Source organism: Ranitomeya imitator, chromosome 4, assembly GCF_032444005.1.
Source record: "Ranitomeya imitator isolate aRanImi1 chromosome 4, aRanImi1.pri, whole genome shotgun sequence".
NCBI lineage: Eukaryota > Metazoa > Chordata > Amphibia > Anura > Dendrobatidae > Ranitomeya > Ranitomeya imitator.
Genome location: NC_091285.1, coordinates 331,192,414 through 331,206,877, shown reverse-complemented (window position 1 = coordinate 331,206,877; position 14,464 = coordinate 331,192,414).

Here is a 14,464-nt window from a genome sequence, read left to right as displayed (position 1 = left end):
TTTTGCCAAGAAAAGTGGGCAGCTTTACCATCTGAGAAAATAAAGAACCTCATCCACAATTACCACAAAAGACTTCAAGCCGTCATTGATGTTAGAGGGGGCAATATTTCCAAAAAAGGCAAAACTTTTGAATATCTAAGTGAGAACATTCTTATCGAGCCCTTAAAAGCGCATGTATGATAAAACCCAAAAATATGTCTGGTCAGGAATGGGGGGAAACAGCCTGGTTGTAAACTGGTTAAACAGCTTGAATATTATTATTGGTGAATAATCTTTACATATGGAAAAATTGCTGGAGTGATTTTCTAAAAAGGAGTCTGTCAGCAGGTTTGTCTGCAAATGTAAAGGTTTAGCAGAATCGTGACTGAGAAAATGTTGCTTTAATCTGGTGTACATTGCTCCCGATTTTTGGGAATTCAGTTACATTGAAATGCTATTGGTATTGTGCAGTGAGGGCTTTACCAGACATCTGCTGTTTAGTGACAGTTGTAGAAGCAGATGCCAGACCAGATGTTTGCCCAGATGACTGGTGTTAGAGAATGCTCAGAAAGCATTTGTAGATAACTGTTATGATAAGGTAATTCAGTACCACAATGGACATAGAAGTCAGAGCACATACAGTGACCTGACAATAACCCAAAAACATAGAACGAGCTCTGAGACGTGGGAACTCTGCTGACCGCAATCCCTAATCCTCTCCAACCACACTAGAGGCAGCCGTGGATTGCGCCTAATGCTCCCTATGCAACTCGGCACAGCCTGAGAAACTAGCTAGCCTGAAGATAGAAAATAAGCCTACCTTGCCTCAGAGAAATCCCCCAAAGGAAAAGGCAGCCCCCACATATAATGACTATGAGTTAAGATGAAAAAGACAAACGTAGAGATGAAATAGATTTAGCAAAGTGAGGCCCGACTTTCTGAACAGAGCGAGGATAGGAAAGGTAACTTTGCGGTTAACACAAAACCCTACAAAAAAACACGCAAAGGGGGCAAAAAGACCCTCCATACGGAACTAACGGCACGGAGGTACACCCTCTGCGTCCCAGAGCTTCCAACAAGCAAGAAAACAATATTAAGCAAGCTGGACAGAAAAATTAGCAAACAAAATAGCAAAAGCGGAACTTAGCTATGCAGAGCAGCAGGCCACAGGAACGATCCAGGAGGAAACAGGTCCAATACTAGAACATTGACTGGAGGCCAGGATCAAAGCACTAGGTGGAGTTAAATAGAGCAGCACCTAACGACATCACTACATCACCTGAGGAAAGAAACTCAGAAGCCGCAGTACCACTCTCCTCCACCAACGGAAGCTCACAGAGAGAATCAGCCAAAGTACCACTTGTGACCACAGGAGGGAGCTCTGCCACAGAATTCACAACAGATAACACTGTGTACCAGATTAACAATAAACTGCTGGTAAAGCCCTATCATAGGGGTACAACATTGTTAGGCATCTTTCAGATCTCCCATCTAGAGTTTCCAGAAGAAAACTATAGCACTTTGCTGTTTCCGTCAGTCCTATAAACATTGAGTTGGAAATAGCATATGCATATTTCATCATCAATCCGCTCCTCACTGGTCGACAGCAGTCGTCCTGTTCTACTGATCATGAGTCGCAAAAGCTTAAAAAAAAACAATGTCTCTGCTGCTCGCTGTCCCCTTATGATCCTCAACATCTCTACTTACTATCACTGTGCATTGACAGCTCAGGGATTTTCACGCTAGGCTGGGAGGAGACCCTGAATGTCTCTGTGTCTGGAAGTCTTGGTCTAGAGTCCTCGTTGTTAGGTCATGGCGCATGTCCCAACATTATGACTTGCTTTGTGACTCTAGACCAGTTTTTCCATCTGCGAGTAGGCTTGGAATATTCCTTTGCATGCGCAGGGACATCCCAGGCCTAGTCACTGCTGGAAGTCCTGGCCTAGTGTGAAGATGACTGGGTTCAATCAGCACACATTGGCAGTAAGGAGCAGGGCCAAGGACCTTGTGGGGGACAAAGAGCAGAACAGGTGAGAATTGAGGTATTAGTTTTTGGGTCTTTTTTTCTACATTTTACCTTGCTTTGGAACTCTTTCCATACCCCATTACCCATAAGCTTAATAAAAGAAATTAGCAGAAAATAAATTCACTGTAAATCAAAAGTTTTGGTAAAATCCATGCGATTTGTCTCTAGTGGTAAGTGTTATTATGGAAAAACCCTTTAAATGTTCATACTGATAAACCTTATAAACAGCCATGTCATGTTATCACTAGTGTTGAGCGATACCGTCCGATACTTGAAAGTATCGGTATCGGATAGTATCGGCCGATACCCGAAAAATATCGGATATCACCGATACCGATATCCGATACCAATACAAGTCAATGGGACACCAAGTATCGGAAGGTATCCTGATGGTTCCCAGGGTCTGAAGGAGAGGAAACTCTCCTTCAGGCCCTGGGATCCATATTAATGTGTAAAATAAAGAATTAAAATAAAAAATATTGATATATTCACCTCTCCGGCGGCCCCTGGACATCACGCTGGTAACCGGCAGGCGTCTTTGTTTAAAATGAGCGCGTTTAGGACCTGCGAATGACGTCGCGGCTTCTGATTGGTCGCGTGCCGCTCATGTGACCGCCACGCGACCAATCAGAAGCCGCGATGTCATTCGCAGGTCTTTAATTCCTAGAATTAGGAGTTTAGTGAATGAGAATGACGTCGCGGCATCTGATTGGTCGCGTGACGGTCACATGAGCGGCACGCGACCAATCAGAAGCCGCGACGTCATTCGCAGGTCCTAAACGCGCTCATTTTAAACAAAGACGCCTGCCGGTTACCAGCGTGATGTCCAGGGGCCGCCGGAGAGGTGAATATATCAATATTTTTTATTTTAATTCTTTATTTTACACATCCCTATGGATCCGATACCGATACCCGATACCACAAAAGTATCGGATCTCGGTATCGGAATTCCGATACCGCAAGTATCGGCCGATACCCGATACTTGCGGTATCGGAATGCTCAACACTAGTTATCACTTCTCCTTTTTAACAGACAAAACCATGCAAGATTGATTACATGAATACTAAGTTGGTTATTAATAAAATCCATTAGCACAATTTATAAAATTAAGTACAGGCTTTACTTAGAACAGAGGATTTCCTCAGTGTGAATAATGGCCTGTAAAAGTTAGATTTACTGTGATATTTTGCATTTATCGCCTCTGATAGGATGCAGCGGTGATCGGCCATCAAGCTCCAGCACAATCTCTCATTCCATCAAGGAGAGATTATTATTCCACCATGTGCTTGGATTTGGAAGCTTTGGAAAGGTCTTGATGGCAGAAGACACTTTAACCCGCCAAGAATTTGCTGTTAAAATCATCAGCAAAAGATCCCTGCTAGCCGGAGGTGATAGGCTGGACGTCATGGTGGAGCGGCGCGTTCTTCAGCTGGCATCTGGAAGCCCGTTCCTCGTCCATGCAGACTTCGGATTCCAGACGAAGGTATAATTGTGACTACTTAGTGCTACAAGGTTTGGCCACTTCTTTGATGTTGGTGATCTATTTGTCTGAATAGGAGCTGTCCTGCCGAACCCAGGAGCGACCACTAAACCTTGTTTGCTCTGTACACTGTTTACATCTGGCTTTTAGTGGAGATGGTAACGTCTGATCGGACCCCACAAATCTGATATTAAAGACCTATTCTAAGGATAGGTACATTATAGTCTTGGTTGTGGCTGAGCTGAAATACCGGGCACAGCTCATGGGCAGGCAGCACTTCTTTCTGGGAGAAAAGCAAGTCATTTTCCTCACCTGAACAACCCCTTTAATCCCATAAAGAAGCAGCATAGGCTTTAAGACAGCAATGATCATTTTGTGTTTTCATCTCCACAGTCTAAAAGCTTTAAAGGGACTCTGTCACTTGAATTTGGAGGGAGCAATCTTCAGCCATAGAGGCGGGGTTTTCGGGTGTTTGATTCACCCTTTCCTTACCCGCCGGCTGCATGCTGGCTGCAATATTGGATTGAAGTTTATTCTCTGTCCTCCGTAGTACATGCCTGCACAAGGTAAGGAAAGGGTGAATCAAACACCCGAAAACCCCGCCTCTATGGCTGAAGATTGCTCCCTCCAAATTCAGGTGACAGAGTCCCTTTAACTTTTCTCTTCCTCTCTCACTGCAGCTGATCTATATCTAATTTTGCATGAAGTGTTGTATTTTAATTGCACCATTTCAGAGTGCACATATCGTATTGGATAACATTTATTCATTTGTTTGCATTTGGATTGAAAAAAAATAGCAAGTTTGCTATTGTTCAGGAGTTATAAGTTAACGTTATTCTCCGAGTCTTCATGATTATGGCCAAACCAGATTTATATGATTTTTTTTGTTTGGCTACTTTAGCACACTAAAAAACAAAACTTTTTGTGTTGCTGTTTTACAAGAGCCATTACTTTTGTGTTGTTACTATGGCATAGCTGGTTTTTCTGCATAACCTGCACTTTGCATTAGTATTATTTGGGAGTAAATAAGACTTTATAACAATCTTTTACTCCACTTTATGGAAGTGGAAATCAAAGCAGCCCTATACAAAGCAGAAAGATAACATTATGGCCTTGGTTCATCATTGCCATTTCATCTGGTTTTGTGCATTTTTGAGCATTTTTGTTTGCACCCAATTCATTATGTTATATAGTCTATTTTGTATGAGCTCGCCTGCTTTTTATTTTTTTTCCACTTTGTGGGCAGAGTTTAGTGAATTCAGATTTATTCACCTGATTCATCAATTCTGTTTTTCTAAAAACTCAGAAATGTGGCACAATCTTCATTCCAGTCCCCTTTGGTGCATTTTTTTTAAATGTGCCAGCTTTTTGACTCAATTTTTGGGCCAATTTGCAAAATGTGTGATTTTAGGGGCCAAAAAGTTGCCAAAAGAGTTCAAGGCAGAAAAAAGACCATTTCTAACTTTGCACCAAATTATTGAATTGTGAGAGACATTTTGAAGAATTTGACACAAAAATGACAACAAATGTCCCAAGACCAAAAAAGAAAGTGATTAAAAAATGCAAATGATGAATCTGGGCCTATGTCTATCATTAAAAGAAAAATAATGATTCCCAAACATTGGCTGAAACAAAACATTATACATTTATTATTATATATCATTGTTTAGAACTTTAAGGGTCACAGCAGATAACCCAACATTTTATGGAGTGACTACATATCTTAGCAATATGCTATAAGTTTCTTGGATGGAAACCCCTTCAAGCAGTGAAATGTGTATTTGTCCTTCCTGTATAATAAGTGCACATGTTCCATGTTACAGATGAATATTTTCCTTGGCATGGAATACATGAGATGCGGGGACTTTTACCAACTACTACACATGACAGGGCCGCTTGACATCACCAATGCCAGGTAATGTGTTAAAGGAGTTGTCCGACTGGAAGAAAAGTCAGCAGTCACTCTACATGACGACAGACTGCCAAACTGATAGAAAATTGTCCTATGAGTGGAATAATATAGAATAATGCTCCTACTGACTAGTAAGAATTCCCAAGTTTACCATCTATGGGATCTGATACTTATTCACTTTCTCTTTGTCAGATTCTATGCCGCCGAACTGGTGTGTGGGATCCAGTTCCTCCACTCGGAGGGCGTCATCCACAGGTAAATTAGTCAGTGTGAGGCCGGGTCACACCAGCATATATTCTCTCATCTAACAGAATCCGGACCATTATGGAAATCGCACTTTGATTACACTCTGAACAGAATTTGATCATAATGTGATCTTATTTTTTCAGATGAGAAGACGGAAAAAAAAATTTCTCCATCTTATCCATTCTTTCAGTTCGGTAAAATCGGACTACACTAAGATGTCATCTAAGTGCAGTCCGATGTTTACCTTGGATTCGTTGACTTGCATGGCCGAGTGTGATCCGATAATTGGATCCAACTTGGGCATGCTGCAATCAGTTGGAGGAAAATATCTGACAAGTACGCGGCCCCATAACATAACATTGGTCCGAGCGCTATCCGATGTTTTGTTGGATCGCATTTGGATTGAAAATATGATCATGTGCACGGGCCCTTAAAGCTTAGCTCCACTCCCTCCATTCTGGAGACCTGCAGACTGATGCCCGGTATCTGTGTCTAGTCGTCCTGTCTGGTATCACTGTCAGGAAGCTGCAGATGAGCGGCCGTCACATGTCATACAGTAATCCCTACAGTGGTGCAGGGCATATAGTCAGATGAGGGAAGAACAGGAGGAAGAGAAAATATGTTTATTCACAAATGTCATCACATCACCACAGATATAAGAAGATCACTTACTTTATACTCAGGTTACTTTAATTTTTCTTATAGAGACCTAAAGCCCGAGAACATCCTGGTGGCTGAGAGCGGCCATATTAAGATCACGGATTACGGTCTTGCTCTTGAAAACATGCACGGAGACCAAACAGCCACCGGTTTCGCTGGAACCGAGGGTTACATGGCGCCTGAGGTGAGAAAAGATTTTTTTTGTTTTGTATTTAATGTTTTTTTTGGGATACTTTCACGTTGATGAGCTTTATTTAGGCTGATTCATCAATATAAAAGCATGGGGGTCTGATCCCACTGATTAGCTGTTCTTACCTCTGGCAGCAGCCCGATGAAGCCAGAGCAGAACATCGCACCTCTGTAGTGTTTAGTGGTCAGTACTGAGGACTGCAGATTAGCCTGTGTTCATTTCAGTAGGGGCTAATTTATAGTACCCAGCAGCCACCATTAACCAGTGAACGGAGCTGTGAAGTCTGTTTATTGGTTATATCCAACCACCGGCGGAGGTAATAACAGCTAATCAGTGAGACTGCCGCGTGTTGTCCCCACTAATCTTATATTGATGACCTGTTCTGGTCATCAATATAAAAGTACTGGAAAACCCCTTTAAAGGATTGTCAATATATCACCCATCCCCAGAACAGGTGAAAAATGTGTGACCTCTGGGGGCTTCACTGCTATGAACCCCACAATCACCAAATGGGAGGACCAGTGTCTCCTATTCGTCCTAGCCGCATGGCTACATGGATAGTGAACTATGACCGTCAAGGTGTAATGTAGAGGTATCCGGACCATACATGTCCTAAAGTGAAAATAAATTTATAATAGCAATACAGGAAAATGTATTATTATTATTTTATGTGCATTTATTAGATAACAAGTATGTGAAGTATCAAGTACATCGGACAAAGCTGCTCTGTGTATATTAGACAAGGCCAGCCGAAACCTGAATATTATCAGCCATAATGTCACAGAGAGCCCCTTAACCCCTTCATGACATATGATGTACATGTTGGTTATATATCGTGTCCCTGCCTTTGATGTAGGCTTGCACGCTGAACCCGCATCTTTTCCAGCTGATGATGGCCGATTTAATCAGCCATCATGGGCCGTAACAGTTGTGGGTGCAACACTGCTCCACCTGCGGCTGTTAACCTGTTAAATTTTGCTGTCAATCTCTGACAGTGGCATTTAACACGTGCTGGCAAGGGGCGCCTTTTTCCACATGTTTGATATTGCTGTGTTTGTAAAAGTATGATCAATCAAAAAATAAGAGAAAATATAGCTGCACTCTGAAATTCTATAAATATTAAATTTAGAAAATAGGTAAGTGCTACATTATGTACATATGGAATATTGGAAAAATGGAACTGCAACATTGCTTTAGAAAAAATGACAGTAAAAACAAGGTACTTAGAAGAAGGTAGTGAGCACATAAATTGGCCAATGTATATGAGCCCAACAGCGACCTTCAGCATCGCCTTGATGGTGGCTGCTGTGCTCATTTACATTGGCCAATTTATGTGCTTACTACCTTTTTTTTTTACTGTAAATCCAATATTCCATATCTACATAAGGTAGCACTTACCTATTTTCTATGGCAGTAATGCAGTTCCAATTTTCTACATTTACTATTCCTAGAATTTCAGAGTGTTTTCTCTTAGAATTGTTGTCTTTGCTGGCACCGGCACACACTAGTTTGGCTGTGCTGTCAGCTTTTCTGTTTGCTTCAATCAAAATATGAAATAAATTAATCTGATAAGTAATGAGAAAAAACAATAAGCCAGAATTATGTTTTTTTTGCCGCCATAACACTGTAATAAAATGGAATGAGGTGATTAAAACATTGTATCTACCCCAAATTATAACAATAAAAAAAAGTAATCTCAAGATGCAAAAAGTAATCCACCACACAGCACAATATCCTGATAATTGGAAGAATTACGGGTCTCAGAAAATGGCGACACAAGCAAATGTTTTTTTGTTTTGTTTTTTTTACAAATTTCAGAATTTTTTCATCACTTGAAAACCTCTAAAAAACTATTCATGTTTGGTATCTGCAAAATTATATTGGCCTAGATAATCATATTGCCAGATAAGTTTTGCCGTACAGTGAATGTAGAAGGGAAGTGCCCCAAAATGTATATCTTTACATAGAGATGTGTTAAGGCTATGTTCACATTTGCGTTGTTGTGTGCTGCGTCGGCGACGCAACGCACAACACACGCAAAAACGCTGCAAAACGCAGCGTTTTGTGACACATGCGTTCATTTTTATAGCGCAAAAAATGCAACAAGCAGCGTCCTCTGCGCCCAGACGCTTGCGCCCAAAAAAACGAATGCGTCACAAAACGCAGCACAACGCATGTCCATGCGCCCCCCATGTTAAATATAGGGGCGCATGATGCATGCGTCGCCACAGTTGCGCCCGACGCAACGCAAATGTGAACGTAGCCTTAGTGATATAATTCTCCCACATGTGTTCCCAGAAGCCCCCTCCTTCAGCTTGCTGTATTGCAAAGTATTTACCGTATATACTCGAGTATAAGCCGACCCGAGTATAAGCCGACCCCCCTAATTTTGCCACAAAAAACTGGGAAAACTTATTGACTCGAGTATAAGCCTAGGGTGGAAATGCAGCATTTACCAGTGAATTTCAAAAATAAAAATAGATCATTATTTCCCCATAGCTGTGCCATATAGTGCTCTGCACCGTTCATTATTTCCCCATAGCTCTGCCATATAGTGCTCTGCACCGTTCATTATTTCCCCATAGCTGTGCCATATAGTGCTCTGCACCATTCATATTTCCCCATAGCTGTGCCATATAGTGCTCTGCACCATTCATATTTCCCCATAGCTCTGCCATATAGTGCTCTGCACTGTTCATATTTCCCCATAGCTGTGCCCCATATAGTGCTCTGCACCGTTCATATTTCCCCATATCTGTGCCCTATATAGTGCTCTGCACCGTTCATATTTGCCCATATCTGTGCCCCATAGAGTGCTCTGCACCGTTCATATTTCCCCATATCTGTGCCCTATATAGTGCTCTGCACCGTTCATATTTCCCCATAGATGCTCCACATAAATCTGTGCCATTGCTGCCGCTGCTGCTGCTGCAATAAAAAAAAAAAAAGCCATGCTCACCTCTCTTGCTTGCGTCCGGTCCCGGCGTCTCGTCCCGGCGTCTCTGCACTGACTTATCAGGCAGAGGGCGCCGCGCACACTATATGCGTCATCGCGCCCTCTGACCTGAACAGTCAGAGCGCAGAGACGCCAGGAAGACAGAGTGGCGCCGGGAAGATGGAGCGGCGCCCAGTGTGTGGAACGGGGACAGGTAACTATGACATACTTACCTGGTCCTGGCGTCCGGCTCCTTCTCCCGCACAGCTGTCTTCAGTGCCACAGCCTCTTCCTCTATCAGCGGTCACCGGCACCGCTGATTAGAGAAATGAATACGCGGCTCCACCCCTATGGGAGGTGGAGCCGCCTATTCATTTCTCTAATGAGCGGTCCCACATGACCGCTGAAGAGGGGAAGAACTGCAGCACCGAAGACCGTGGGACGGCAGGGGGAGCGTCAGGACCGCCGGGACTAGGTAAGTATACCTCAGCGCCCTCTCCCCCTCACCCGCCGACCCTGCCACCCACCTTGACTCGAGTATAAGCCGAGAGGGGCACTTTCAGCCCAAAAATTTGGGCTGAAAATCTCAGCTTATACTCGAGTATATACGGTACTAGTTTGAAAAATATCATCAATGATTTTTCAAATGTGCCGGCATTCTCTCTGTCTCTGAAAACAAGGTCAGATCCCCGACCAATTGTGCCCTATGCAGGGTAAAAAGGGGGGAGTGAAGGAACAGGTGAAGGATCAAATGTTTTATCAAATTTTGATCCAATAAAGAAATGTAACGACAGGTATGTGCTGTCCAAATTACAAAGAAAATGCAAACGTAACAATGTTAAGAGTGCATCCTTAGTAATGGAAGAGTTTAAAGGTTCCAGACAGAAGGAAGTATGTTCTGTCCGGGCCCCTAAATCAGGCATGGCATGTGTTAGATGTCTGTGCTGGCTCCGGACATATTGCCAGGTACTGCAAATGGCCGGGTACAATGAAGGAGAGGAAATATTATTCTGTGAAATGTTTTAAATGTGGTCACTTTGGACATATTGCAAGGAACTGTTATTGCACAAGTAATTATGAGAGGCCTAGCAATATTGTCAAGGAGCACAGGCATTTTCACAGACATAATGGCATTTTCTCTGAGTGTCATGTGCCCCACCATGTGCAGACTCCTCAAAATGGCCGATTACAACCAGGGAGGCGAGTAAGGCCTTGATGTAAACTCAGTTTTCAGAGTTTCAATCTGGACTCTAGTCTTTCTGATTGTTTGTTTTTTTTAGTTTCTTTTACTCTTTTTCTATTTGATAAGTTTGCTCTTTTGTCATTGAATTGTATTGTTAGACCAGTGAAGTTAAAGGTACCATCACATTAAGCGATGCTGCAGCGATATAGACAACGATGTCGATCGCTGCAGCGTCGCTGTTTGGTCGCTGGAGAGCTGTCACACAGACAGCTCTCCAGCGACCAACGATGCCGAAGTCCACGGGTAACCAGGGTAAACATCGGGTTACTAAGCGCAGGGCCGCGCTTAGCAACCCGATGTTTACCCTGGTTACCATTGTAAAAGTTTAAAAAAAAACACTACATACTTACATTCCGGTGTCTGGTCACGTCCCTCGCCTTCAGCTTCCTGCACTGACTGTGAGCGCCGGCCGTAAAGCAGAGCGGTGACGTCACCGCTGTGCTCTGCTTTACGGTGAATTCTGGCAGGGTGAAGGGTACGCAGAGCATGGCGCTGGCTGACCTATGGACTGTAAGAGTGAAGCCATTCCAGAGTCTGACCATTAAGACGACATTGGGATAGGCCGACACCTGAAGACCGGAAACGACATGACCACAGAGAAAAGACATAGCAAAAAGACTTTGATAACAAAAGACTTAGATTTGACAACAATAAGACTTTAATTAAGATCCAAGAAAGAAGAAGAAGGTGTACTCTGTGGATAGAGATGTTGGGTTATGGTGAAAAGCAGGGAAGAGCTGATGGCGGTGTGGATGATGTCTAGGTACCTAAGTGCAGAATTATACTTCATTCCATCCTAAATTGTCACAAGTTATGCTACTGAGCTGAGCGCTTTCCTTTATTAATTTCATTTATGGAGCATAATTCTGAAAGATCCCTTTTTGCCTCTTGATTGAGTAGTAAGAGTTACTGCCATTACTATAGGATCATATAACAATATGAGTGACATTGGTACGGTGACATACGAGAGGTAGCACTACTAATAATGCTGCTCTGTGGCAGATCCTGGACATGGAGGAGTACAACGCCGGAGTAGACTGGTACTCGTTTGGAGTCATCTTAAACGAAATGCTGACCAGTGAGTGTAACTACCATCCCGCACTCTTTGATGAATCTTCCTCCAGTGCCAAGGACATCATTGAACAGGTCAGTATGTTCCTGGTATACGGGTCTAGTATTAGGGTCATACAATGCTAATAGTCACTGACAGAAGTTGTAGTTGTACAGAACACAGCCTTACTCAGAAGTTTTTTCTACAACCTCCTTAGTAACATTTACAATGTCATCTATTGGACAAGAGAAGTAGAAATCAATTGTTTGAACCCCTGATCACTAAATATTGCTAACATATACCACCACAGCAGACAACACGTTATGGAGAGCAACAATCAGAAAGAAGTGGTCACTGTGTTATAATCTTTTCTGGTAAGATCACAGGGTTCACTTAGTAAATTCTAAATACATTTCTCATTGTCAGCTCCTCCAGGAAGATCCTGTCCAGCGTCTAGGAGTCAATGGCAACGTACGAGAACACCACTTCTTCCATCGAATTGATTGGGTCTCTGTGGAAGCCCTTAGGATGGCCCCACCATACATCCCTGTAGTAAGTAAATGCACAGAATTGTCACATGGATCTGAATAACATTCTCTCCCACAATCTTCTACACTTTTGGCTCCATGATACATTATGTTTAATGTCAAGGTTGAAAAATATTTTGGGTGGCGTTAATCATTGCATAACTATTATAGACAATCGGGCTGGTTGGACAATTTAATTTATTAATGGTGCATGTCTAGTCTGTAGTATTGTACTTCTTTCAGACTCTTTTGCAGGTTACATGTAAATAATTAACTAGTTATAACCTCTGTCCAGTGAAAGCCATTTAAAGCGAACCTGTCAGCACGATTTTGCTAAACAAACTACCGACACTGTCAGGTTGGCAGTGTTATACTGATTAAAATGATACCTGTGGTGAAGAAATTCATCTTGTGGTTCTTGTGTATTCAGTGTTAGAGGTTTTCGGGTAATGATACTCTCGTGCTCTGGGGCGGAACTGTAGGCATGGACTTATCTTCATGCTCTAAGCGAAAAAAAACCAAGTGAAGACCTGACCACAGGCCGCCCCGGAGCCCTAACATGTTCCTAATCACAGAGACAAGACGGTTTGTGCTTCGGGGCGGCCTGTGGGCAGAGTCTTTCCTTGATTTCTCTGGATTAGAGCAGGAATATAAGACGCTAAGGCCTCTTTCACACTTCCGTCGGAATGTGAACGTCGCAATGCGTCGTTTTGTGAAAAAAACGCATCCTGCAAAGTTGCCCGCAGGATGCGTTTTTTTGCACATAGACTTATATTACCGACGCATCGCGACGTACGGACACACGTTCCATACGTCGTGCACTGGATGGGTCGGTAATTGCCGGACCGTCGTCACAAAAAAAGTTCAATGTAACAAATTATTGTGCGACGTATCCGCCCCCTCCTCCCCGGAGCTCATAATAGGCAGTGGATGCATCTGAAAACTGCATCCGCTGCCCATGTTGTGCACTATTTTGCACAACGTTCGACGGTTTGCGACAGCCCCGTACCGACGGAAGTGTGAAAGAGGCCTGTTTTGACTTTTTTTCTGCATCTTTTTCTACAGCCAACTAAGCTTAAACCCAGATTCCGTGCATTTAAGCTTGACAAGATCCAAGCAGCAGAGGCTCCATTATCGATCACACCAGAGGACCAGGCTGTGTTCAGAGGGTTTTCATTTAACAACTAGAAAACCCTAACTTCCAGAAGACCTTGCAGAGAAGACCAGAAGATCAAATGTCCAACACCATCAGGGACCTCTAAATAGATAATCATAAATGATAAGTATAGGTAAATATAGGTATAAAAGGGTAAGTATATTTAAAATTCAATAAAAATTAGAAAAAGGGGATAAGTATAGGTACATAAGGATAAGTATAGGTAATTAAGGTTAAGTATAGGTAAGTATAGCTAATAATGGATAAATATAGGTAAAATAGGATAAGTACAGGTAAGAAAGTATAAGTAAATATAAGTAAGAAAGGATAAATAAAGATGAGTAAGGATAAGTGTAGGTATGAGAGGATAAGTATAGGAAAAAAGGATAAGTATAGGTAAGAAAGAATAACTATTGGTAAATATTGATAAGAAAGCATAAATACAGATAAATATAAGGTAAGAGCAGATAAGTATATTTAAAAAAGGATAAATATAGGTAAAAATGATAAGTATAGGTAATAAAAAAGAATAACTATAGGTAAATATTCGTAAGAAAGCATAAATACAGATCAATATAAGGTAAGAGAAGATAAGTACATTTAAAAGAGGATAAATATAGGTAAAAAATAAGAATAGGTAAAACGGATAAGTATAGTTAAGAAAGAATAACTATAGGTAAATATTCGTAAGAAAGAATAAATACAGATAAATATAAGATAAGAGCGGATAAGTATATTTAAAAAAGGATAAGTATATTTAAAAAAGGATAAGTATAGGAAAAAAGGATAAGTATAAGTATAGGTAAGAAAGAATAAGTATAGGTAGGAAAGGATATAGGTAAAAAATAGATAAGTAAAGGTAAATATAGGTAACAAAGTATGAGTATATTTAAAATTCATAAAAAAGAAAAAAGGATAAGTATAGGTAAGTAAAGATAAATATAGGTAATAAATAATTAGTATAGATAAGAAAATATAAGCATATATAAAAAAGAAAAAGTATAGGTAAGAAAGGATAAAAATAGGTAAGAAGAAAGGATAAGTATAGGTAAAAAATG